General features: G+C 36.0%; 1 pseudogene; it reads right to left on the reverse strand.

The window, feature by feature from the left end:
* On the reverse strand, window positions 1-27,962 carry LOC145540456 (large ribosomal subunit protein uL24 pseudogene; annotated as a pseudogene).

Raw genomic sequence — 27,962 nt, forward strand, 5'->3', positions numbered from 1 at the left:
CTAATCGTGCTGCACTGACCTTTCAGCGGAGCGCACGCCCGAATGGTCAGGGGAGCCCGAGAGGAACAGGACCCGGGGCGGGGCGGGCGTCTGCGGCGCCCTGTCTTTCCTCTGGGGGGACGCCTCGTCCGCTCTTAGATCCCGGGCGCCGGGAAGCTGGGGTGGGACTTGGTCCTCCGCACTATGCCGACCTGCGAGAGCTGGTGTTTGTACCCCCAGTGGTAGCGGTGCGTCCTGCCCCTGTGGCTTTTGCTTTATGCATTTTGTATTTCGGTTAAAAGGGAAAGAAAAGGGGTTGGGAGGCGGGTGGAACTCGAGGAGGATGGGCTATCCACCCGGCCAGGATTTCCACGGTAATTATCGTGATGTGCAATGTGAATCCATTCCCTCCTTCCCTTTTGTACACAAAGCATTGTTGAGAACTGTTCTGCGTATAATAGGTTCTCAAATATTTATTACTCGCTGAAGAGAAAGCCTGCAGATTTTGATCGACATATTTGATCAGACTAGTGTTTACTTTTTCGAATTTTAGTTCGTTTAGGGCTTATTTTTACCCCTGAATCCAAGTTGGTTTCTTAAAAGATGCTATGCTAGGCACGGAATGGGATCCAAAACGTAAAAGTAGGATCTCTACCTCAGGGAGTTCACAGTATTTGGTATAGTCGCAGCTGGCTACAGAATACAAACCGAAGAGAGTATTAAAGGTACCAGCTTTGTTATTTACCACACTTCAGCGAGCTCCGTGTAGGTGCAGGTCTTATTTGTGCTTCCCCGTTTTATGCCAGTATTCAGTGTCAAGCCTGATGTGATAGGTGCTTAACGTGAATAATTGTATAAGTGACTAGGGAATAACTGCTTTTTTCTTAAATACAGTATTCCCACATGTAATCTACAAGTTTGGGGGTTTTATTAATAAATAAATAAAACATCTTTTTTATATGGCTAATTCATGTTGTACTTGTGATTTACTAATTCCCACATTTCCCCACAAAGCCAAGCCTTCTCCCTTGTATTTAGTGTCTTATTTTTCTCTTCCTCTAAATTACTGTGTTTCTATTAAGTTCATCCTGTAATTATCTGCCCATTTCTACAACTTGTCAAGGTTATTAGTAATCATTGTGGCTCTTTAAACCCTCTGCAAGATTTCCAGTTCTCAAGTCGTGATGCTCAGAATTTGATATTGTGCAACAGTTAAGAAAAGTCACTAGTTGGTCTTCAAAGTGTCAAAATGGTCTCATGTTATGTAGTTCTTTGGACTTTATGAGCTGGTCAGAGGAATAAATAGAAGCCTTCCATTCTCTGATTAAGACTTGCCACTAACATTTCTAGAATGGAAGAGTGTATTTTATTTAGTTCATTCAGGAATTTGATGTTAGTTATGCCCTGAGTCAGGCCCCACTGTTGTCTTATCTCTGCATCACCTCAGTATTTCTTAAATTGTGAAACCAGAGCAAGTGCAATAACAGGAATGACTAGCAATAGGACTAAAACTTGAAAAAATATTCCTTATCTTACCACCCAAATTTCCAGTATAAGAATGCAAGAAAAGATGAAAAATATTTTTCCATAATATGAAAAATGAGCAACAAGTCAAAGTCTTCATTAGACTATTCTTCTATAAGGAGTTAAAATAGCTCCTTGGTAGAAATTGTTAACATCCAGTAACAGTATTTATCCATTTTGTTCCTGAATGTGTGTTCATTCCCACCCTCTGCATTAAAAAAAAAAAAATCTAAACTAAAATAGATAACCAACAAGAATCTACCCTGTAGTACAGGGAACTATACTCAGTATCTTATAATAACCTATGTGTGAGTATGAATCACTTTGCTGTACACCTGAAACACAACATTGTAAATCACCTATATTTCAGTAAAATTTTTTAAAACCTAGGAATAATGAGAGTATTCTATTATATGTTGTTTCTAAAGACGTGGCTATATTAATTAGATCAACAAAATAACTTTAATACCAGGTATCAACTTAATATTGTTTCCCAGTTCACATGAACCAGAAATTCATTTTTGGCTAGTTTCTTTCATTTTTAGAAATATTTAGTTTGTAAGTGCAAAAAATTCAAAAAAAAATTTTAACATAATAAGACTTGAGAGTATATGACTAATTCCCACTTGAATTCCAAAGCTTAAAAAGAAGATAGAAGTAGCTGCAGCTAACACTACTGCCCCTTTTTCCTTCCTATTTTCTATAATCACCTTTTCTTATCTACGAATCCAACACTTTACTAACAATGCAAGCTGAACAAACGGGATTTAGGAAGGAAGGAAGGAGAGGAAAGGAAAAGGAAACATGAAAGGAATTCTGGTTTGCCTGAGCTTTAGACAAGTATGCATTAAACAGCTTTAGCTAACATCACTCAAACCTGATACCGAGGCTTGCAGTCACTGCAGTGCTAAGAATTTCAAGTCCACAGCCCTGACAGAAGTTCAATTAAACTTCCAGGTCTTCCCAACTGGAAGACACTCAAGAAACCAATTTACCCTAGAGAGTCAAGTGTGTGTTGACGGATAAGGAAACAGGTAAAAGAAGTGTAGACTGCTTCCTGAACAAAGTTGATTGCTTCATATGCTTGAAACTCACAAGGTTCAAAAACATACAGATTAAATCTCCAACTCCAAGGTAAGGCTGCAATTGAACTGGGCTGAATTGACCTCACCTTTGAGACTGGGTAGTATGCCATACATTGTTCACCTTAAGGTGTTCACCTGCCTTTGGATATACCAACAGCCACAAATAAGGAAGACATGCCAAATCTCTCTTTCTTCATCTTCAGGAAGATGACAAAATCCTTTTGGAGAATGTAGGATATTGAATTCCCCTTATGTGAAGGATTTTAAAGTACTGCTGCTGCTTTCACCTACTGTAAAAATCTACTGCTACTACTGCTATGTTCAAATAACACGGACATTCCTGCAGTGGCACAAGTAATGAATTTGTTATATACCTAAACTGTAAGGCATAGTACAAGGGGAACAAATTTAGTAACTTGGTAAGTCAAAGGAAGGCAGATAATAATCATCTTATCTTCTGTGAATATTCTAGCTTTTACTACTGTAACTCTTTCCTTTTCTACATAGCCATAGCATTGCATTGTGCCAATCAGGCAAAACAAGACATGTACGAGAAGAATAAAGGATGTGGAAATGGCTAAGGGACAAAACATTAAGACAGAATGTTTTAGGTCACGAAAGTGAGTTAGAGGAGTTAAGAGAAACTAGCTATAATGGAAATAAGGTATCCAGCACTTTGATAAAAAATCTATACCAACCCAGCTAGTAATAAAATCTCAACAACCAATTGGTTTCTCTGTAACATCCTAGGGTGATGGTTGAGTCGCTAAGTCGTGTCTGACTTTTGTGACCCCATGGACTAGAGCCTGCTAGGCTCCTCTGTCCATAGTATTCTCCAAGCAAGAATACTTGAGTGGATTGCCATTTCCTTCTCCAGGGGATCTTCCCGACCCAGGAAATGAACCCAGGTCTCCTGCCTTTCAGACAGATTCTTTACCAACTGAACTATGAGGGAAGATATCCCAAGGGTAACATTTGACTTTTTCTCCCACTGGCAACTTGTTCAAAATCAAGTAAATGTGTGGGAGATAGGTTTAAAATTTAGGGATGATTTTTTTCCCCACCCTCCAATTTATATCCATGACAGAGGACTTAGTTTTCTCTCTTATTTCTAATAGTTTACTATTTTATTTCTAAATGTTATGACTATTTTATAAATGCTACAACTCTTTTATTGCTTACTTTTTTAACTATTTTATTTCAAGTAGTTCTCAACTATTATTCATATTACAAAGACTAGTTGAGGCTTTGAGATACACTATGTAAAGCAATGCCAAGGACTTAAGTCATTCAAGTTGAAGTAAAAAAAAACTACTCAAAGTACAGTTCTCGAACAAATGTTAATCTCAAACTGTTACTGATCTTCAGTGAGACTAGCATAGTTGACAACAATCATTTACATTTTGTAGAAACTCGACAGAATAATTTTACTTCACTGAAGGTAATAATAAAGGGCTCATATTTTATTTTTATTTCACGTTTTTAGTAATTCAACATTACTGTATTTTATTAAAAAACTCATAGATTGGAAATTTGCCAAAACCAATTTGAAAGGCACCGACTCTTCGCGACCCCATGGACTGCAGCGTACCAGGCTCCTCCGTCCATGGGATTTTCCAGGCAAGAGTACTGGAGTGGGGTGCCATTGCCTTCTCCGAGAAATAGAGAATAGGCTATAAACCCAAGACTCTTTCTCAGAAACAGTGCTCTTCCTCCATTTTGACAAATACTTAAAATTTAAATAAAGCTTTGATGCTTAGTTCTAAAATAGTCCTAAAATATTCTATAATGCATGACTACATAATAATCAATCATTTTCACTATATTGTCCATTGTTATTCATTTATTTGACATAATTATTACATAAGATTTGTGTGAGGTGTTGATTGTATAATGATAAATGAAATGGATATAATCTCTTCCCTCACTGAGCTTACAGTAACATAAAGAAGACAGAAAAATAGCAAGTAACCAAATAATTGTCAAATGGAGAGGATTATTTATAAAAATTGACAGGATGTTGAGATACAGAACAAGAATGGTAGTATTAGATATGAAGAGAGTTCTTATATAAGAGGATGATTCAGGAAGGACTTACTAAGGAAATGGTATTTAAACTGAAACCTACAAGATGAAAAGGCGATAGCTACGAGAGGAGCTAGTTAAGAAGGAAAAGTATATACAAAACCTACAATATGTTCAAGAAATTGAAAAGGCTCTTGTGGCAGTGAAAAGAGTGTACGAAAAAGGAGAGAGAGGGAAACAGGCCCCAGACTGACGATCTTATAGGTCAAAATAAGGTTCTTGGAGTTTATTCAAAGTGAAGCATCAAGCCATCAGAGGATTTTTTTTAATTATTTATTTTTTAATTGAACAATAATTGCTCTACAGAATTTTGCTGGTTTCTGGCAAATATCAACATGAATCAGCCATAGGTATACATATGTCCCCTCCCTCTTGAACCTTCCTCCTATCTCCCTCCCATTCTACCCCTCTAGATTGTTATAGAGCTTGAGTTCCCTGAGTCACACAGCAAATTCCCATTGATATCTATTTTACATATGGTAATGTAAATTTCCATGTTACTCTCTCCATACATCTCACTCTCTCCTTCTTCCCACCTCCAGTGTCCATAAGTCTGTTTTCCATGTCTCTCCCATTGGAGGATTTTAATTGAGGTAGTTATATGATCTGGTTTATGTTTAAAAGATTACTCTTGCTTTTAAATGGAGAACAGGTTGCAAGAGATTATCAAAGAAAGCAGCTAGTTAGAATGATGCTGCATTAAGTAGATTATGGTACCATGAACTATTATGGAAAGGAGTAGACAGATTCAAGATGTATTTTGGAATCAACAAGATTTGCTGATGAACCGGATGACTCCTACTTCTTATCTCCAGCAAATGAGCAGCAATAGTTTCATTTGTTGCCTTGGGCAAGATTTAGGGGGAGAGATACATTACAGGGAAGGGAATAGACATTAATAGTGGAAGATTTCAATTTTAAAAGTGTTAAATTTGAGATGCTGTGAGACATACAAATGGAAATGTAGTATAAGAAATTGGATGTGGGTAACTGAAGTTTGGAGGGACATGCAATCTCAAAGATATAAATTTGGGGATTGTCAGCACTCAAATGGTATTTAAGGCCGTGGAAGTGAATGAGAGCCTCTAAATAATGAGTGGAGAGAAAAAAGATATGTAGCAAGTAGAGGATTAAAAGCCAGGAAAGGGGATGAAAAAGTAATGAAAAAGCCATAGAGATGAGATAAAAACCAAGACAGAGAGATGTCATACATGAAAGTGTTTTGTAAAAGGGAAATAGCAGTAGTATTAAAATCTAGAAAGACATAAATAAATTGAAGAGTGAAAAGATAAGGGCCATTGGATGTGGCATCATGGGGAGAACAGATCCCCTTGACAGTGGTTTCAGCAGAAGCCATATTGAGGCAGGAGAGAGAAGAAAGGGCAAGCAGAAACAGGTGAGCTTGTAGAACTGGATACTGAAGGGTGATGAATTCTCCACCGAGAGCTCTAAATCGCCTAAAATATTGATATAAAGCAAGGTTTTCAACTCAAAGTGGAAGGGGCATGATGAAAAGTTACAAAATCATCCCAACTGAGATCAGAGAGAGAAGTATTAAGGTAAAATTGCCAAACTTCAGCACCCATATGAGGTTGGAGATCATGTTTATCACGACCCTAGTCTGCCCAACTGTGTAGTTATCTCCCAGAACACATCATTATTGGCAGGCACAGAAAAGGCGGATGATTGAGTTCTTCAATGGCAGGATTTAAGTAAGCAATTTTAAGGAAGAGAGAAATGGAAGTTATGGGAGTTGTTATGGTAGTCATTGGAACAATGAATAATGGAATTTGAGTCATGTCGTCTAGAACAGGCTGCTGTGGATAGAAGCAATAGGTGTAACGGATTAGAAGGCTGACACCACTCAGAGCAGTCATTGCTTCCTGGCAGATATTTAAGCAAGTGAGCTAGAAGGATAGCTCAATAACCTCAGATATGCAGATGACATCACCCTCATGGAGGAAAGCAAAGAAGAACTAAAGAGCCTCCTGATGAAAATGAAAGAGGAGGGTGAAAAATTTGGCTTAAAACTCAACATTCAGAAAACTGAGATTGTGGCATCTGGTCCCATCATTTCACGGCAGATAGATGAGGAAACAATGGAAACAGTGAGAGACTATTTGGGAGGCTCCAAAATCACTGCAGATGGTAACTACAGCCATGAAATTAAAAGACACTTGCTCCTCAGAAGAAAAGCTATGACCAACCTAGACAGTATATTAAAAAGCAGAGACACTACCTTGCCAACAAAAAAAGGTCCATCTAGTCAAAGCTATGGTTTTTCCAGTAGTCATTAATGGATGTAAGAATTGAACTATAAAGAAAGCTGAGCGCCAAAGAATTGATGCTTTTGAACTGTGGTGTTGGAGAAGACTCTTGAGAGTCCCTTGGACTGTGAGGAGATCCAACTGGTCCATCCTAAAGGAGATCAGTCCTGAATATTCATTGGAAGGACTGATGCTGAAGCTGAAACTCCAATACTTTGGTCACCAGATGTGAAGAACTGACTCATTGGAAAAGACCCTGATGCTGGGAAAGATTGAAGGTGGGAGGAGAAGGGGACGACAGAGGATGAGATGGTTGGATGGCATCACTAACTCGATGGACATGAGTTTGAGTAAGCTCCGGGAGTCGGTGATGGACAGGGAAGCCTGTTGTGCTGCAGTCCATGGGGTTGCAAAGAGTCAGACATGATTGAGCAGCTGAACTGAACTGAACTAATAGTCTAAGGATAAGGATTCAATGTGTTGGAGGGGACCTGTGATGACAGTGAACAGGGATTTACCATGACAATGATAGAAAAAAAAAATAGTCACTGGCAATGTGGAAATGAGGACACTGGATATCAAAGAGTCCAGGAAGTTGGATGGGTCATTTGCAAGAATGTTGAAAGCACCTAGAATGGTGACAAAGATTATGCTGGTAAGTAAAAGATGATGCTGTGAAAGTGCTGCACTCAATATGCCAGCAAATTTGGGAAACTCAGCAGTGGTCACAGGACTGGAAAAGGTCAGTTTTCATTCCAATCTCATAGAAAGGCAATGCCAAAGAATGTTCAGACTAGCACACAATTGCGTTCATCTCACTCGCTAGCAAAGTAATGCTCAAAGTTCTCCAGGCCAGGCTTCAACAGCAAGTGAACCAAGAACTTCCAGATGTTCAAGCTGGATTTAGAAAAGGCAGAGGAACCAGAGATCAAATTGCCAACATCCCTTGGACCACTGAAAAAGAGTTCCAGAAAAACATCTACTTTGGATCATCAGAAAAGCAAGAGAATACCAGAAAACATCTACTCCTGCTTTATTGAAAACGCTGAAGCCTTTGACTGTGTAGATCACAACAAACTGGAAAATTCTTCAAGAGATGGGAATACCAGACCACCTTACCTGCCTGCAGAGAAATCTACATGCAGATCAAGAAGCAACAGTTAGAACCGATCATGGAACAACAAACTGGTTCCAAATTAGGAAAAGAATATGTCAGGGCTGTATATTGTCACCCTGCTTATTTACTTATATGCAGCATACATCATGAGAAATGCAAGGCTGGTTGAAGCACAAGCTGGAATAAAGATTGCCAGGAGAAATATCAATAACCTCAGATATGCAGATGACACCATCCTTATGGCAGAAATTGAAGAAGAACTAAAGAGCCTCCTGATGAAAATAAAAGAGGAGAGTGAAAAAGCTGGCCTAAAACTCAGCATTCAAAAAAAAGGAAGATCATGGCATCCAGTCCCATCACTTCATGGCAAATAGATGGGGAAACAGTGGAAACAGTAACAGACTTTATTTTCTTGGGCTCCAAAATCACTGCAGATAGTGACTGCAGCCATGAAATTAAAAGACGCTTGCTCCTTGGAAGAAAAGCTATGACCAACCTAGACTGCATATTAAAAAGCAGAGACATTAACGACAAAGGTACGCCTAGTGAAAGTTATGGTTTTTCCAGTAGTCATATATGGATGTGAGGGTTGGACTATAAAGAAAGCTGAGCGCCAAAGAATTGATGCTTTTGAACTGTGGTGTTGGAGGAGACTCTTGAGAGTCTCTTGGACTGCAAGGAGATCCAACCAGTCAATCCTAAAGGAAATCAGTCCTGAATATTCATTGGAAGGACTGATGCTGAAGCTGAAACTCCAATACTTTGGCTACCAGATGTGAAGAACTGACTCATTGGAAAAGATCTTGATGCTGGGAAAGATTGAAGGGAGGAGGAGAAGGGGATGACAGAGGATATGATGGTTGGATGGCATCACTGACTCTATGGACATGAGTTTGAGCAAGCTCTGGAAGTTGGTGATGGACAGGGAACCCTGGTGTACTGCAGTCCACGGCGTCACAAAGAGTCAGACACAGCTGAGCGACTGAACTGAACTGAACTGAACTGAACTGAACTGAACTGAAAAATATTAAGACTTTGAGAATACCAAGATGTTACTTGGAGCTGTTCAATAACAGCATTCCTCAACATTATCTCTAACAAAATAAATTATTTTTAAAGAATATCATATACATTCTTACTTCATTTTCATTACAACTTTGTGAAGTAAGTAGCCTTGGTAATATTATTACCATTTCATAGATAAGAAAAAAACCTGAGTCTCAGAGAAATTACAAACATATTAGAAGCAGGTAAATGGAGGCACATGGTAAAAAGAGAGAATTTATTGTTTTCTATTTTAAATTAAATTCAAGTTTTCAAATAAATTAAGGATAATTTATTAAATATTTTAAAGCATTATTTTTATGGTTTCCTTTCAATGGCACTTTTCCAAAGTATAAGTATATTTTAACTTTCTCTGTATACAAAACATTCAGTCTTCATACTTTCTCAAAAGCATTCACTGCAAAGTAAGATAAAGTTCCAAGCAAATGTGTGATTTGAACATTTCCCTTCTATAATATGGTGAGAGCATTTAAAACCGTCTGTGCTGATATATAATTATCATAAAAATTAAGAATAATTATTATTAAAACTCCATTTCTGAAAAATTATAAATAGGAAAAGGAAAATAATAGATGTGAGTTTATTGCTATTACTGTGTACAAATGTGAATTTTTGCAATTGGCAATAGGGAATAGTACATGTGTATAATATATAATACCTTTACAATTAAAAATAACAGTGGAGAAAAGAAAGATTATTTTTTTTCTCTATTTTAAAAATATTTTTGTTTTCTCAGGCTAAACTATATGGGATTTTCCTACCTGTTTAAGTATGCAAATTAAGCAAAACACTTAACTGCACTTTATTGTGCTTCACTTTAACTTAGAAAAATTTTAATCAAAGCACTACTGAGGCTTCAGGGGAAACAATTGTAGGAATGTTTGTAATAATCTTAACTGGTCAAAATATGTTACATGCATTTTTTCACATTCAAAATCAGTTATTACTAGCTACTCTTGCAAATAAGTGATAATTTTATCTCATTTTTCAGGTGAACAAATACGAAGGTTAAATAGCTTGCCCAGGGGCACAAATTGAATCAGTAGCAAAAGCAGGATTATAACTCCAAATGACTGACTCAAAGCTTAGTCCAATGAGCCATAATGTTTCTCAAGTAGCAAGCATTTTAATTGTCCCTCCAAGCAGGAAACAGAGCTCTAAATGGAGCATGTCCCATCCAGAAGGCCTATGGTACATAGTAGAGAGACCTACTTCTCTCATTAAAAAAAAAAAAGCCACCAAATTATTTTTCAGCCTCACCTTTTAGTAAGGAGAATATATGTTATACATTCAAAAAGTAATGAAAAATATATGTTATAAAAGGAACTACATTTTGTACTTTAAAACAAAAAAGATGTTTTTTTTTTTGTTTTTCAATACTGACATTAGACCTGGGATACGCAGAACAGTGAATTTGCAGTATTAGATAAATACCTACATAACTCAGGAATCCATCTTCCCTTTGTGATTTAGGCTAATCATAGAAAAACAGCAATTGTACAAATTTTATTTAATATTTGAATAGATGCTTTCCTGACTTATTTTCTTATTTCAAGTCCACCCAGGTACATAATTTTTCTGACTCAATTTTAACTTTGCAGTTTTAAAACCACAACTGAGAAGACTATGCTGAAAGTAGCGATTAAGGAAAATTGCAGATTGAAAGTAAATGGTTCAACTTCCACTTCTGGCTATGATAGAAGAGCTTATACTATAACTCTCCTACTGAGAACAACTATTTAAAAGTATGTAAAGCAATTGTATGAAGTCACCAAACAGGAACAAAGGAGGCTAGTACTGCAGGAACCTAGTCAAAGCTATGGTTTTTAGTCTAGTCAAAGCTATGGTTTTTCCAGTAGTCATTAATGGATGTGAGAATTGAACTATAAAGAAAGCTGAGCGCCAAAGAATTGATGCTTTTGAACTGTGGTGTTGGAGAAGACTCTTGAGAGTCCCTTGGACTGCAAGGAAATCCAACCAGTCCATCCTAAAGGAGATCAGTCCTGAATATTCATTGGAAGGACTGATGCTGAAGCTGAAGCTCCAATACTTTGGTCACCAGATGTGAAGAACTGACTCATTGGAAAAGATCCTGATGCTGGGAAAGATTGAAGGCAGGAGGAGAAGGGGATGACAGAGGATGAGATGGTTGGATGGCATCACTGACTCAATGGACATGAGTTTGAGTAAGCTCCGGGAGTTGGTGATGGACTGTGAACTAAACTGAACTGGGGGAACCAAGATCCCAGAGTGAAGAAAACTATAATGAAAGAGCTCCACATCTACCTCGAAATTTCACTTATGTATTTGTAGATTCGTGGCATCAGTAATAGAGGCTAAGAAAGTGTCAGCCTGGGCTTATGGCAGTCTTGCTGGGGTAGGGAGACAGATGTCAAAGTTTGAGTCTAACAAGGTGATTAGGACTTGAAAGACTAAGATCCAGAAGTTGAGAAAACCACAGAGGAGGAAGCCCAGACTTCTGTGCAATTTCCCCTTACAGAATGTGCTGTCTCCTAAACTATGCAGGGTAAAATGTGGAGAAACTAAGTGTAAAGTAAAGCTTAGAGGTGAAAGAGTGAGCTGAGATTTTTGGCAGTCTTGGAGAGCTTAAGCAAAAAAGATGAAAATTTAGACACCATCAAGATGCAAGAACCAAAGTAAACACTTCAGGATTTCATAAGAAAACCAAGAAGTCTACTCCTTAAAAATTAAAGGCTATGCTTTAAGAGTTAGAACAAACTAGAAGTTGATGAGGCTAAAAAGTCTAAAATCCAGCCTCAGTTGGAGGAATGTAATAAGTCCATACATTACATGACTATCGCATATTAAATCCTTTCTGGAAAAAGGTAACTTCTTGTAGAGTCTGCAATTTTTGAAATACAATGTTTAGCATTCAATATAAAGAAAGTCTAAAGGAATTTTTTTTCAGGTTTATACATGGAACTGCAGGAAAAGATTAAGAACACAGGGGAGGGTACCTTAGTAAATCTATGCAAATAATAGTAGTAATATATTATGTAATTTAAAATGTATGCAGAATGAAAATAAATGACAACACTAAAAGTGTTATCCAAGAAGTGTAAATATACTACTTCAAGGTAGATTGTAACAAGCAAAGGATGAATGTTGGAATTTCTTGTTTATGAAAACCAACAAAATAACAAATATATCACTAACAATCTAATGAAAAGTGAAAGTGAAATTGTTAGTCACTCAATTGTGTCCAACTCTTTGTGGCCCCATGGATTGTAGCCTGCCAGGCTCCTCGTCCATGGAATTCTCCAGGAAAGAATACTGAAGTGGGTAGCCATTCCCTTCTCCAGGGAATCTTCCCAAACTGGGGATCAAACCTGGGCCTCCTGCATTGCAGGCAGATTCTTTATCATCTGAGTTACCAGGGAAGCCCAACAACCTAATAAATGTGGCAAATGGAATAATAAACATTTGATTAATCTAAAAGAAGATGGTACAATATAAAACATACAGTAAGAAGGTAGATTTAAATCCAAATACAGCAAAAATTACACTTAGTTGGATTAACACTCCCATTAAATGAACAAGATGGTCAAAGTGGACAGAAAAACAACAGCCAACTGTATGTTGCTTATAAGAAGTATACCTTAAATATAAGGACTCTTAAATATATAAAGTAATCGCTATGAAAAATATAACATGAAATAATAACTGAAAGAAAACAATGTAAAACTATACTCATATCAGGTAAAGCAAATTCTAGGGCAAAAAGTAATACTAGAGAAGAAAATGAGTGCTTCATAATCAGAAAGGGATCAAGATTATACATTTAATTTTTTAAAAAACAAATTTTAATATACCTCACCTAGTAATAAAGTCTTAAATATGTGAACAATGATGTTACAGAGATAAAAAAAATTCAGTAGTCTGTGTCTTTCTTGTACTTTGTCCATTTCATGTTGGTTATCTAATTTGTTGGCATACAATGTTCATAGTGTTCCATTACAATCTTTCCTATATCTGTAAGTTTAGTATAAATGGCCCATTTTTCATTTCTAATTTTAGTAATTTGAGTCTTCTTTCTCAGTTCTTTAATTTTTTTGATCAATCCAAAGGATTGACAATTTGTTGATATTTTCTTTTTTTTTTTTTTTGACGTCTGTTTTATTTTATTTTATTTTTTTTATAAATTTATTTATTTTAGTTGGGGGCTAATTACTTTACAATATTGTAATAGTTTTTGCCATACATTGACATGAATCAGCCATGGGTTTACATGTGTTCCCCTTCCTGGACCCCCCACCCACCTCCCTCCCCATCCCATCCCTCTGGGTCATCCCATTGCCCCGGCCCTGAGCCCTTGTCTCATGCATCGAACATGGAATGGTGTTCTGTTTCACATACGATAATATACATGTTTCAATGCTATTCTCCCAGAACGTCCCACCCTCACCTTCTCCCTCAGAGTCCATAAAATTGTTCCATGCATCTGTGTCTCTTATTCTGTCTCGCATATAGGGTTATCGTTACCATCTTTCAAATTCCATATATATGCATTAGTATACTGTATTGTTGTTTTTCTTTCTGGCTTACGTCACTCTGTGTAATGGGCTCCAGTTTCATCCATCTCAGTAGAACCGATTCAAATGTATTTTTTTTAATGGCTGAGTAATATTCCATTGTGTATATGTACCACAGCTTCCTTATCCATTCGTCTGCTGATGGACATCTAGGTTGCTTCCATGTCCTGGCTATTGTAAACAGTGCTGCGATGAACATTGGGGTACACGCGTCTCTTTCAATTCTGGTTTCCTCGGTGTATATGCCCAGCAGTGGGATTGCTGGGTCATATGGCAGTTCTATTCCCAGTTTTTTAAGGAATCTCCACACTGTTCTCCATAGTGGCTGTACTAGTTTGCATTCCCACCAACAGTGTAAGAGGGTTCCCTTTTCTCCACACCCTCTCCAGCATTTATTGCTTATAGACTTTTGGATAGCAGCCATTCTGACTGGTGTGAAATGATACCTCATTGTGGTTTTGATTTGCATTTCTCTAATAATGAGTGATGTTGAGCATCTTTTCATGTGTTTGTTAGCCATCTGTATGTCTTCTTTGGAGAAATGTCTGTTTAGTTCTTTGGCCCATTTTTTGATTGGGTTGTTTATTTTTCTGGAATTCAGCTGCAGAAGTTGCTTGTATATTTTTGAGATTAATTGTTTGTCTGTTGCTTCATTTGCTATTATTTTCTCCCATTCTGAAGGCTGTCTTTTCACCTTGCTTATAGTTTCCTTTGTTGTGCAAAAGCTTGATATTTTCAAATAATCAAGTTTTAGTTTGGCTGTTTTTCTCTATTTTTCTGTTCCTTATTTTATTTATTTCCTCTCTAATCTTTGTTTTTCCTTTCTGCTTGTTCTGGATTTAGTTTGCTCTACTTTTTCTAGTTTTCTATGGTGGAAGATTTGATTATTTATTTGAGATATTTCTTCTATTTTATCTAGGCATTTATAACTATAAATTTTTCCCTGAGCACTTCTTTCACTGCATAAGTCTTAGTAAGTTGTGTTTTCATTTTCATTCATCTCAAAATATATTCTATTTTCTTTGTAACTTTTAAAATCTATTTATTATTTAGGAGTATGTTATTTAATTTTCACATATTTGTGAGCTTCTCAAATTTCCTTCTGTTATTGATTTTTAATATCAGTACACTGTGTCCAAAGAACATATATTCTATGATTTCAATCATTTCAATTTTATTGTGGCTTGTTTTATGGCCTAACATATGGTCTACCCTAGAGAATTATTCCATATGCACTTGAGAAGAATGTGAATTTTGCTGTTGCTGGATAGAGCATTCCATGGATGTATTTTAGGTCTAGTTGTCTTATACCATCATTGCACTTTTCAATTTTCTTGTTGTTCTTCTCTCTTTCTGTTCTATCCATTATTGAAAGCAGGGTATTGATGTCTCAAACTATTGTTTTTGAATTGTCTGTTTCTTTCTTAAATTCCATAGGCTTTGATTTATGTATTTTGGGGCTCTGCTGCAAGGTGTGTATATATTTAAAATTGTTACATCATTATGAGGGATTGATCCATTTATTATTATAAAATGCCCTTCTTTGTTTCTAGTAACCATTTTTGTCTTAAAATCTATTTTGTCTCTTTGATTACAGTAACCAAAGAGATAGTTTTCCTATTCTTTTACTTTCAACCTCTTTGTTCTTTGAATCAAACATGTCTTTTATAGACAACATAAAGTTGGATTGTTTTTTTAAGTCCATTTTTCCAATATTTGTCTTGCTTCAAATGCTTAATTCATTCACATTTAATGTAATTACCAGTGAGGTAGGATTTACATTTACCATTTTGTTATTTGTGTTCTATGTCATGTCTTTTTTCACTTTCTGCAGTCTTTGGGTTAGCTGTTTTCTAGTGTATTACTTTAATTCCCTTGTTGTTTTTTCTATTATATTATTTGAGTGTTTTAATGTTTGCCATGGGCATTACTATTAACATACTAACTTAAAACCATCTACTTCAGATTAATACTAACAATTTCAATAATGTACAAAAACTCTGCTCCACTGTAGCTCATTTTCCCACCCCAACTTTTGTGCTATAATTGTCATACAAATTATATTTTTATATACTAAGTCCATCAATATGATTTTATAATCTATGTGTATATCTTTTAATTCATATAGGGAAATAAAAGCATTACAAACAAAAGTACATTTTTACTTTATCTTTTGACAATTTGATTATGATTTGTCTGTATCAAGGGGTGAAGTAACAGTATGGAGATTTCTCTAAAAACTAGGAATAAAACTACCATATGACACAGCAATCCCACTACTGGGCATATACCCTGAGAAAGCCATAATTCAAAAAGACACATGTACTCCAATGTTCATTGCAGAACTATTTACAATAGCTAGGACATGGAAGCAACCTAGATGTCCACTGACAGATGAATGGATAAAAAGGTTGTGGTACATACATACAATGGAATATTACTCAGCTATAAAAAGGAACAAATTTGAGTCAGTTCTTTTGATGTGGAGATTTTTCCAAGAGGCTTTGTGTGTGTTTGTGTTGAGGCATGCCTTCAGTACTCTGACATTTTATTTCTGCCTTAGTCTTCACTCCCTGTTTGCACAGACTCTTGGGTTGTGCTAGAGGTGAGAGAATAGGGTCTTCTGTGGTTTTTCTGGGGCTTCTGTGGTTTTTCTGGGTCATACACACAGCCTTATATATGCATGTGGCCTTCTAGGTCCCCCAGGAATATGTTGGAACTTTTCAAAGCCCACTATAGACATCTGTTTTCCAGAGTTCCCTTTAAAGATTTTTGGCAAGCCTCTTACTTGTCTCAAATGGTATCTCTGTTTTAAACAACTGTAATGTTAAACAACTGCTTCTGAATGTCTTTGACAGTGCCCTGGGGATGGAGCTCTCCTCAGTGACTGAGCAAACTCTGGGGTAAGTAAACTAAAGACAAGCCTCATGAATGGGGCTTTTCCAGGAAGTTTCCAGACAGGTCAAATAATCACAATTGACTGGACTTCTGGGGATCTCCAAATCCATTCTGCCCCTTCAGTATCTACTAGGATGATTTTCACAGCTATTATGGTGTGAGGCTGCTTATTTTCAAGGTTAGCATGGACCTGGAGAGAGGGAATCAAAATAAAGCAAGTTAAAATGTCACAAAGCTCACTGTATTTATACAATTAAATTGTTTTTCTTGAATAAATTGCTCTTCAGATTGCTTCAAATCTTTGGTTTATTTCCAGAGGTCTGAAAATTTTTATGTCAACAATTTTTAGTAGTGTTCTCATTGTTTTTATAGGAGAGGAGATTTTCAGAGTGCCATTGCAAAAGGAATTCTGTTTTGGTATATCCTTAAAGTGAAATAACATACAGCAATAAAAATAATGAACAACTGCTTCATGCAACAACAACTATGACTATCACAGAAATAAGGTTAAGCCAAAGAAGCCAGACACAAATAATACGTACTGTATTATTTCATTTATATGAACTTCTAAAACAATTAAAACAAATCAACAGTAATTAAATTTAGAATAGTGGTTATCTTTGTAATAGTTTACTGGAATGAGGCATGAAGGAATATTCTAGGATGTTGATAATGTTCTATATCTTGCCTTTGATGGTGGTTACATTGGTGTATTCATTTATAATACTAAAAATGCTAAATATTCTTTGAGCAATACACTTTGTGAACTTTATTGTATGAATGTATACTCTCATAAAATACTTTCAAAATAAATGAAAGTAAATGGTTAACCTCAGGCCCATCTTTAATTCTTAGATATAGGTTCCCTTGAAGAGTTTTATGCAAAGAGTAAAAGGTTTCATTTTCAGAGTTGAGAGATTTATATATGTGCCATTGAGATATAAGAATGATTTGTTTTTAAAATCACTGTTTATACTGATAACATAAACCTGTATATCTGCAATGCTCTATAGTTCTTATATTGCTTTCACATATATTATCTTATCATCTGTACAACTCTTGAAGCTAGAAGTCAAATATTATTATTTTCCCTATGAGTAGTTTCAGATATAGAGTCAGAATTTGTGAATACTTAAGATTGATACTTTATATATCTTATTATCAGATGATTATGCTTCTTTGCCACACTTACATTTTCTTTAGAATATTGATATTCACTAACTTATCAAAACCAGATGGGTTCCCAAGGTTTTAGAATTCTCTATTAAATCATGATATTAATCCTTGATTCTCTAGGTGATCTCTGGATTATAGGAATAGACAGAATTTTAAATCTTTTGTTTTAAACCTCTCCATGATATACAAGATATTTGTCATTCAACTCAAACATATCTTTTGATGAGATTTCACAATGCTCACTCATTAAAATATCACATACTTTTTATAAAAAAGTTGTCCCATGATTATACTAAGTCTCTGTTTCTGCAGCATGCTCTACTCAAATGTAGAATGATTGACTACCATCTGTGATTCCTTTTTAGGTATTTGAGGAATATTAAGAACTATCCTCACATTAATGATCTTTTTCCTACTACATTTAGGCTTTCCTTCTGTCACTCACTACACATGTTGATTGAACTTCTCCCCATCAGGAAGAAAAGATCCTTGTCTTGTCATTCTAGCTATGATATAAAGCTCTATTCTAGAAAATAGCACTCTGATTAAGAATTGGTCAGTGATCAATATAAAGATTTTAGTATTTTTTAATTGTTTTAGATATATCATGATTACCAGATAATATTCTGTCATGTTTGTGTAAATTTCTAACATATATTTCTTTTATTTAGGTGATTTAATTTGCATTTGTCTCCACTAAAGGTCATTAGATTTGTGAAGAAGATTTTGAATTTAATCATGTTTTCTTAAGTAATAGGCATGCCAGCTACCTTTGCATCTTTGGCTAGTTTCTTAAGTATATTCTCAATATAAATTCTGAAATCACAAATGAGAATAATAAATAAAGCCGGACCTATGAAGTTGCTATGCATTTGTGGATAGCTACTAGGAAGGCTTAATTTGCTTTTCAGGCAAATGAAGAATAGCACACAAGTGAGAAAGGGCTATTATAAAGAGAATAGGGGGCTTGAGAAATTTATTTATGCTTTCGCAATTAAATTCCAAATGGCTGATGAAATGCCATTCAGATCCCAAACAGAAAGCAACTTTAGCTGGATTTTCTCTATCCTTATCTTGATCAAAAAACTTACCTTCTCAAACCCTTAAAGATTCAAGAGTGGGGCAAGAGATTTCTCCTCTAAATATTTCTCTACAACCAGATAACCCTTTTCCCACTCTAAAGTATACCTTTCCCATTATATCTACCAAAATACAGTATATCCAATCTGTTCAATTCCACATCTGATATTACTATCCTTTTGGACAAATTCAGTTAAAAAAGTTAAAAAATATAAATAGGTGAAATGAGTTACTGATGAAGATATTGCTTCATTAGCTTAGTACAGTCTGAAAACACTAAGCCATCTCTCCTAAGCTATCTCAGTTCTTTCATTTGTTGCTCTCTCCTTGAGTCCAAACCATTGAAATCAATGCCTTTTCTTTCTAGTTCAGTCTACCCCCATTCTCAAGCTGAGGGAGGATAAACCTTTTTGGAAAACTGTATCCTTAAAGGTGCAGGGTCCTTTCCTGCCTGGATCAGTTTCAGGCTAAAACTGCAGTCCTTGCAGGCATCTGAATGTTCAGTGTGTTCAAGGTCATTGGGATCACACTCACAGGGATCCCATGATAGCCTTCTTTCCTTTATTCTGGATATGTGATAATATGCAGAGATTGCCTGAGCTCAGCTTTTCATTATCAGCCCTTCCTGAGTTTGTTCTTCAGCTTCTTTTTCTATGTTCTTTACCATCTGGATCTAGAGTTTTTAAAAAATCTTATTTCCTCATATCACCCTTGTGTTATCCACACTATGGTCCCCTCTTTTCTCCTCTAAATATATGCAAACAACATCAACGACCTACTTGAGTGGCCCCCAGTTTCCAGCTTTCAGGGATTACCACCACTTTGCTATTATCTCTACTTTTCTCATCAAATTATTAACTACAGTAAAGTAATAGTACATTTCACCTCAAGTATACTTTAATATCTCTCTCTGGACATAGATCCAATTTGGAGGATGATGCCAAGGGTAGTATATAGGATATCTGATAAGATGTACTACAGCAAAAGAGATTGAGATTGCACTTAAATGTTTACTTATATTTTTTTGTTATAGAAAATGTCCAAAATACACCAAAGGAGAGGAATATTATATTGAATTCTCACATATCCATCACCCAACTTCTACAATTATCATAGTTATTTTTTAAAAAATTTTTTGGCCACTGTATTGTATGAAAATTGCTTTTTCAAAGATTATTATTTCCCATGACCAATTTGTTTTTTATTCTTACTCCAGTCCTGAAAGCAAACTAAAACACAGGTGGAAAAAGTGAGAGGAAAAAAAAAACAACAGAATACAGTTCTTTTAATTTCAAGAATATCTCTTTCATATTACTGTTACCATATAAAGCAAGTTGCAACATAAAATGTCTTAAAGGTTCTCCCTGAACACAATGGCTGAAGGAAATTCTAGATTATTGGAGTTTGCTTTTCTTTTATCATACTAGTGTTGTCATAGTTACCCTACACTGTATACTTCAGTGAAACCTCTGGACAAAAGATTGAATCAGTTTCAATATAGGCAGGTTAGGGTCTGTGGATATCTATTTATGAGGAAGTAGTAAAAGCTACAGCGTCACATCAATAAGAGAGAAGAAGCTTCCAAAGAGCTAAAGTAGTCTGGTTTATACCACCTCTGGGTAATGGAAGAATTTGACAAAGTTACAAAGAGTAGTTAGCCATCACTGTGTTTCCAGTGATTCATACGATGACAGTGAATCAAATGATAATTAGTGGAAACCTGCCATGAGGATGGTTTCCTTCACATCCTTATTGGTGATAAAAGAATTCAGAGCATACTGTTAAAATCATAGGGAGCTGAATTAGGTGAATAATATCCTAAGGCCCAGAGAGAAATGACCTTGAAAGTTGGTAAAATGTTAGTGTGAAAACAGGGCATGAAATCAGAGGTGACAAATAGAAGGTGAGGTTTAAGTACAAAGAGACTCCCTTAAATTCAGTTTGAAAGAGAATTTTTCCACTTCCTTTTGGGAGGTCTTAAGTTATGAGGGTGGAGCCCTCATGAATGGCATTAGTATCCTTATAAAAGAGGTTCCAGAGATATCCTCAGCCCCTTCCTCCACATGAAGATACAATGAAAAGTCTGTGATCCAGAAAGGATCCTCAACCAGTCAGGTTGACATCCTGATCTTGGATTTCTAGGCTCCAGAATATGAGAAATAAATTATTTCTGCTGTTTATAAGCAGCCCAGTCTGTGGCATTTTGTTATGGCAGCCTGGATATACTAAGACAAGGAAAACACTGAATGGCCATTTTTTTTCCTTCGGCTTTTTGAGGTTGTTTTGTTTTTTGTTTTTTGGGGTTTTTTGGTAGAAAAGATTAAAAAGAAGAGAAAAATTTAAAGGAGGATACACTATATTTGGGCATAATTCCCTTACTCTTAGGAAAAGGAACAGAAGTAAGTAAAACATGTAATCTACTTGGTTCTCTGTCTAATGTGTAGCTTTGAAGGTGTACTTTTTAGTAGAAAGAGACCACTGGCAATGAAGAAGATAGTTTTATTTATTTGTCTATTAATTTGGTGGATTTTTGTTTTTTTTAATTGAATCATAATTGACATATAATATTATATTAGTTTCAGGTATAAAATATATTTATATATGTCATGAAAAGATCATTGTAAATCTAGTAACCATCTCTCACCATACAAAGTTATTATAATATTATTGACTATTATCCCTATGCTGCATATCACATCCCCATAACTTATTTATTTTATAACTAGAAGTTTGTACCTATTAATCCCTCTGACCTATTTTTCCCATCCTTCAACCCCCACCCCCTCTGGCAACCATTGGTTTGTTCCCTGTATATATGAGTCTGTTTCTGTTATATTCTTTTATTCTGTTTGTATATTCCACACATAAGTGAAATTATACAGTGTTTGCCTTCCTTTGACTGACTTACTTCACTTGGCATAATACTCTCTAGGTCTATCCAAGTTGTTGCAAATGGAATGATTTCTTTCTTTTTTTTAACTGTTGAGTAATAGTCCATTGTATATATACCACATCTTACTTGTCCATTCATCTACTGGTGAAAATTTAGGTTGTTTCCAAATCTTGGCTATTGTAATCAATGCTGCAACAAACATGGGGGTACATATCTTTTTGAATTAGTGTTTTTATTTTCTTCAAATAAATACCAAGAGCTGGAATTGCTGGCAGTTGCATTTTTAATTTTTTGAAGAACCTCAATACTATTTTCCATAGAGGCTATACTATACATTTCTACCAACAGTACATTAGTGTTCCCTTTTCTTCACATCCTCCCTAAGAATTGTTATTTTTTGTCTTTTTGATAATAACCATTGTGACAGGTATGAAGTTGCATCTTGTTGTAGTTTTGGTTTGTATTTCCCTGATTATTAGCATGCAGAGCATCTTTTCATGTGCCTGTTAACCATCTGTCTGTCTTTGGAAAATGTCTATTCAGGTCCTCTGTCCATTTTTCAATTGCCTTTTTTTTTTTTTTTCATATTGAGCTGTATCAGTTCTTTATATATTTTGGATATCGATCTCTTATAGGATATATTGTTTGCAAATATCTTCTCCCATTCAATAGGTTGCCCTTTTGTTTTGTTGATGGTTTCTTTTACCATGCATAAGCTTTTTAGTTTGATGTAGTCCCATTTGTTGATTGCTGTTAGAAGATAGTTTTAGTTGACTTTCCACTCTCCCCAGCAGCAAATGGTTGCTTATGACGAGGGCCCTAAAGGTATGGCTCCTCTTGGGTAGCAAAGTCTTTCCTGGTCCTGTGACATAAAATGTCATATGTTCAGATAGTTCAAATTAAAAAAAAATATCTATATCTATATCTATATCTATATCTATAAAGGTATACAGTGAAAAGTTTTGCTCTCATCGTGTCCATCATTTACATAACTCTTACACACACATACACAGAGTTCCATGCATGGATGCTAAGTCACTTCAGTCATGTTCGACTCTTTGTGTTTCTCTATGGGATTCTGGAGTGGGTTGCTATGCCCTCCTCCAGGGGATCTTCCCAACCGAGGGACTGAACCTGCGTCTCTGACACCTCCTGCATCAACAGGTAGGTTCTTTATGACTAGCACCACCTGGTATTTGGGCCTATTTTCTATTACATTGTTGGTCTTTTATTGGTATCCAGTAGTTCTTCACACGTAATGGAGATTATTATTTGTCTATGATATGAGTTTCTGTTTGTAATTTACTATCTGACATTGTTTATAGTTTTATATACTGTTAAATTTATTATTCTCTTTCATAGGTTATAGATTTTGAGTCATAAAAATCTCCTCCACTGAAATACTAAAATGTAACTTCTGTAACTTCTTCTAATATTATATGCTCTCACTATTTTGTAGGAACATCTTTCATTCATTTGAAACTTATCCTGGTTTTACTAGAGTAATGGTATGTGCTAAGAATCCAAGATCTTTTCCTCACAGGCAGTTTGCCATCATTTATTGAGGTGTTTACCTCTTCCCCACTGATTAGAAATGCCATAATTTTCATAATTGCTGCATGCATTTGGAATTAGTTTTGAATTTTGTATAATATTCTATCAGTCATTTTGTGTAATGATTAACTAGTACCACGCTGTTTTAGTGTTCAGGTCTTTATGTTTTAATATCTGATAGTGCTGGATTTAGAAAAGGCAGAGGAACCAGAGATCATATTGCCAACATCCTTTGGATCGTAGAAAAATCAAGGGAATTCCAGAAAAACATCTACTTCTGCTTCATTGACTACACTAAACCCTTTGACTGTGTGGATCACAACAAACTATGGAAAATTCTTCAAGAGATGAGAATACCAGATCACCTTACCTGCCTCATGAAAAATCTGTATGCAGTTCAAGAAGCAACAGTTAGAACTGGACATGGAGTGACAGACTGGTTCAAAATTGGGAAAGGAGTATGTCAAGGCTGTATAGTGTCACCCTGATTATTTAACTTACATACAGAGTACATCATGTGAAATGCAGGGCTGGATGAAGCTCAAGCTGGAATCAAGATTGCTGAGGGAAATATCAATACCCTCAGATATGCAGATGACACTACTCTTATGGCAGAAAGTGAAGAGGAACTAAGGAGTCCCTTGATGAAGGTGAAAGAGGAGAGTGAAAAAGCTGGCTTAAAACTCAACATTCAAAAAAAGAAACAAGAAAATCATGACATCCAGTCCCGTCACTTCAAGGCAAATAGATGCAGAAATGATGGAAACAGTGAGAGACTTTACTTCCCTAGGCTCCAAAATCACTGTGGACAGTGACTGAAGCCTTGAAATTAAAAAATGCTTGCTTCTTGGAAGAAAAGCTATGACAAACCTAGACAGCATACTCAAAAGCAGAGACATTATTTTGCTGACAAAGGTCCATATAGTCAAAGCTATGTTTTTTCCAGTATTCATGTATGGATGTGAGAGTTGGACTATAAAGAAAGCTGAGCGCCAAAGAATTGATGCTTTTGAACTGTGGTGTTGGAGAAGACTCTTGAGAGTCCCTTGGACTGCAAGGAGATCCAACCAGTCCATCCTAAAGGAAGTCAGTCCTGAATATTCATTGGAAGGACTGATGTTGAAGCTGAAACTCCAAAACTTTGGCTACTTGATGTGAAGAGCTGACTTATTGGCAAGGACCCTGATGCTGGGAAAGATTGAAGGCAGGAGGAGAAGGGGACAACAGAGGATGAGATAGTTGGATGGCATCACTGACTCAATGGATGTGAGTTTGAGCAAGCTCCGGGAGTTGGCGATGGACCCAGAAGCCTGGTGTGCTGCGGTCCATGAGTTCACAAAGAGCTGGACACAACTGAGGGACTAAACGACACCAATGACAATGTAAACAGTGACTGACTTTATTTCCTTGGGCTCTGAAATCACTGCAGACAGTGACTACAGACATGAAATTAAAAGATTCCTGCTCCTTGGAAGAAAAGCTATTGACAAACTTAAGCAGCATATTAAAAAGCAGAGGCGTTACTTTGCTAACAAAGGTCCGTCTAGTCAAGGCTATGGTTTTTCCAGTAGTCATGTAGAAATGTGAGAATTTGGCCATAAAGAAGGCTGAGTGCTGAAGAACTGATGCTTTTGAGCTGTGGTGTTGGAGAAGACTCCTGGGAATTCCTTGGACAGCAAGGAGATCAAACCAGTCAATACTAAAGGAGATCAACCCTGAATATTCATTGGAAGGACTGATAATAAAGCTCCAATACCTTGGCCACCTGATGCAAAGAGCCAACTCATTGGAAAAGACTCTGATGCTGGGAAAGATTGAGGACAGGAGAAGGGAGCGACAGAGGATTAGATGGTTGGATGGCATCACCCACTCACTGGACATGAGTTTGAGCAAGCTCCAGGAGATGGTGAAGGACAGGGTAGCCTGGCGTGCTGCAGAGCATGGGTTCACAAGGAGTCAGACATGACTGAGTGAGTGAACAACAACAAATCTGATAGTGCTAATTTGCCCTAATTGCCCTTTACCCCTCAGTTTTCTGCCTATTTTTGATTAATTATTTTTCCATATAAACTTTATGATAATTTTGCCTTATGTTAAAAACCTCACTGTCAATATTTTTCTTATTGGGCTCATGTTGAAATTATAAGTTAACTCAGAAAGAATTGACATCCTTTGGTATTTACCAACTAGGTACATCTTCCCTTTGTACAAAATTTCTTGTATGTTTTCAGTCATGTTTTAACATTTCTTATTAAGTTTATTAATGTGACTCTCATCTTTTCTTTTTTAAATGAGTGCTTGAATCCATTATATATTCATGCCATTTTTTGTTTTTTGTATATTAATTTTGTGCCTCACTACTTGGCTAAATAGCTTTTTGGTTGAGTCTCTTGGGTTTTCCAGTTATTTAATTATAATATTTAGCAGAATAAATCCTAATGGATGCTACGGAGGAGAAGAAATTGTGCTTTTCAGTTTAGTGGATGGAAGTTCCTTCTGAAAAATCTCAGGAAGGACAAATATGGACAAGGTGTGGACTCTTTGATACTCTAGACCAGTCCAGATAATGCCCAGTATTCAAAAGCTGTAGAATCATTTTAGGAAGAATATACTGAAATAAGGATTGCTTTAAAACAAATAGTTCATTATTATCTTAATCTCAGTCATCATAATTGTCATCACATGTTACATTTAAACATCACATCTCACAATTAAATATCAATTTAAATATTGAAATTAACTAACTTTTTGCAATTAGTTAATCAAAAAAGTTAACTAATATAAAGGTACCAATTTGTTGCCACCATTGTTATTGCCAAAAATTTCAAAGATATCTCTAGGATATCCATGTAAGTTTCAGTGTAGTTTAATACAATATGGTAAAGAAAAAAATCCAGTTGTATTCAACTAACTGCCCACAAGTCTTACAGTAGAATTTGTGTTTAAGTAGTGTAAATGAGTTGCTTTGTGATGGGCATGGCAAATTCTCCTTGCTGAATTGACTAAACCCTCCTTACCTAACAATGATCTCCTCTGTTGATCTTTAGGGCATGGTGTCTCATCTGTTTAGTTTGGCCTTTTATTTGACTTTCATTGACTTTGTGGCCAAGCCTGTTTTCTTTGGTTGATATGTTAACTCAAATATGTAGGTGAACTCAGCCATTTAGGAGGGACATGTAATTTTTAATAATAACACGTATTGTATTTGACAATAGGATACAATTTTCACTGGTAAATGGAGAAGCAAATGTTTGAGTTTTGAGTAATAGCTTGCTCTCTTTAAAGGAATTGTCCAACTGTCTTTTGCTAGGAAACATAGACTTCTGATTGCTAAATTCCTGCCAACATTCTTTCCCCTATATATATCATTCAATCTTAGATCAGATATATACAGCTTGAAGTCTTCTTAAAGTGCTTGCTGGGATATTGGCACCTTTTAGAGCTAGTTTCTGGAGAGCTGCAGCTATCACCCAAATCTTAGTACTAAGCTGGCCATAATAACATTTGGCTATTGAAACAAAGAAATGACATCTCACTATTCTGTGTGCATTGAGAGATAATGTCCTTTGGAATCAATAGGGGGCTTCTTTTGGCTCCAAATGTGAATTAATTATATAAATGTCCCTTTAGAATCTATTTATGTAGAGACCATCCAGAATGTTAGAAGGTATATCCACTTATTTCACAGGTCTTCTGATTTGCTAACATACTTGAAGTTTTAATACTCAAAAGTCATTCATGTAACCATTTCTTTTATTGAGGTGGTTTTTATAAGTTTCCGGTACCTACTTGGAAATGCTTCAGAAGCACATTTCCTTATGTATGGGGTGTGCTATGACTTTTACCCTCTTTCTCTGACTTTTCTGAATTATTATTTTTTAAATAGTAGTTTTCAAACATCTTTCAGAGTAAAGAAGAGTTGGAGAAGAGCAGAGGCAAAGTCAACCTCATGTTTCTTCACATGGCCAGCAGAAGGGCAAAGGAAAGCCTTCTTTACTATACGACCAACCAAAATAAGAGACCTCTTTAATAAAAAGGTCCCTAATTTTATTTCTGGCAGCCTTGGATTATCTCAGTGGTCTGGTGCAAATTGATAACAACAAATCAACAGGCAAGATCATAAAACAACTTCTCATCCTTTTGCACAATGGGAGTATGGGACGGCTGGTAGGGTTAGGGAGTTGGGTTTTTTGTTTCTGTTTTTGTTCTCATTTTAGCAGGTATTAATGAAGGTTGTATATAAGATTACTTTATTTCCACATCTTCTCATATATTTCTTCCTTTTTTGGCCCTTTTCCTTTCTTACTTTGCAAGATTTGGCTTTACATCCAAAGCTCTTTTTGCCAACTTTGTTCACGTTTGGCCTGGTGCTAACCACCTTGCTAGACTGAACACCCACATGGACAGTTGTGCCATAGGCTTCTCCTGCTGTACATGTTCATTGTAAATGACACATGTCTTCCTGCAAACTTGAAATACTTTGCAAAATTGTTGACCTTTGTAATATCCTTGTACAATCTGAACTTCATCATCCTTTCAGATGGACAAGGATTGGACTTTGTACTCGTATCTCAGCTCTTTGGAAAGAGGGAAAGAAATAATCTTAATGTGAATGTGGGAAAGTGAGTTTAAATGTTTTTTATGGTTCTTGCTCTTGTCTCAAGTCACAAAGGGACTAAGTCTCAT

The sequence above is a fragment of the Giraffa tippelskirchi genome, chromosome 3 (genome assembly GCF_054371585.1).
Source record: "Giraffa tippelskirchi isolate mGirTip1 chromosome 3, T2T-mGirTip1v1.2.pri, whole genome shotgun sequence".
NCBI lineage: Eukaryota > Metazoa > Chordata > Mammalia > Artiodactyla > Giraffidae > Giraffa > Giraffa tippelskirchi.